This window comes from Juglans regia, unplaced genomic scaffold (genome assembly GCF_001411555.2).
Source record: "Juglans regia cultivar Chandler unplaced genomic scaffold, Walnut 2.0 Scaffold_14946, whole genome shotgun sequence".
In the NCBI taxonomy this organism is placed as follows: domain Eukaryota; kingdom Viridiplantae; phylum Streptophyta; class Magnoliopsida; order Fagales; family Juglandaceae; genus Juglans; species Juglans regia.
Window position 1 is genome coordinate 1 of NW_023345464.1, and position 208 is coordinate 208.

At 51.9% G+C, this 208-nt stretch overlaps 1 pseudogene; it reads right to left on the reverse strand.

Annotated features, from left to right (window-relative positions):
- On the reverse strand, positions 1–109 carry LOC118345128 (annotated as a pseudogene; the record flags this gene model as incomplete).
- Positions 110–208: the final 99 nt, after the last annotated feature.

The window sequence follows — 208 nt, forward strand, 5'->3', positions numbered from 1 at the left end:
TTGCGTTCAAAGACTCGATGATTCGCGGGATTCTGCAATTCACACCAAGTATCGCATTTCGCTACGTTCTTCATCGATGCGAGAGCCGAGATATCCGTTGCCGATAGTCGTTATGTATCATGGTAAAGATGTCACCAACAACGCGCACACCGTTTCCGGGGCGCCCGTGGTTACTCCTTGTTTAAGTTCCTTGGCGCAGACCGCGCCG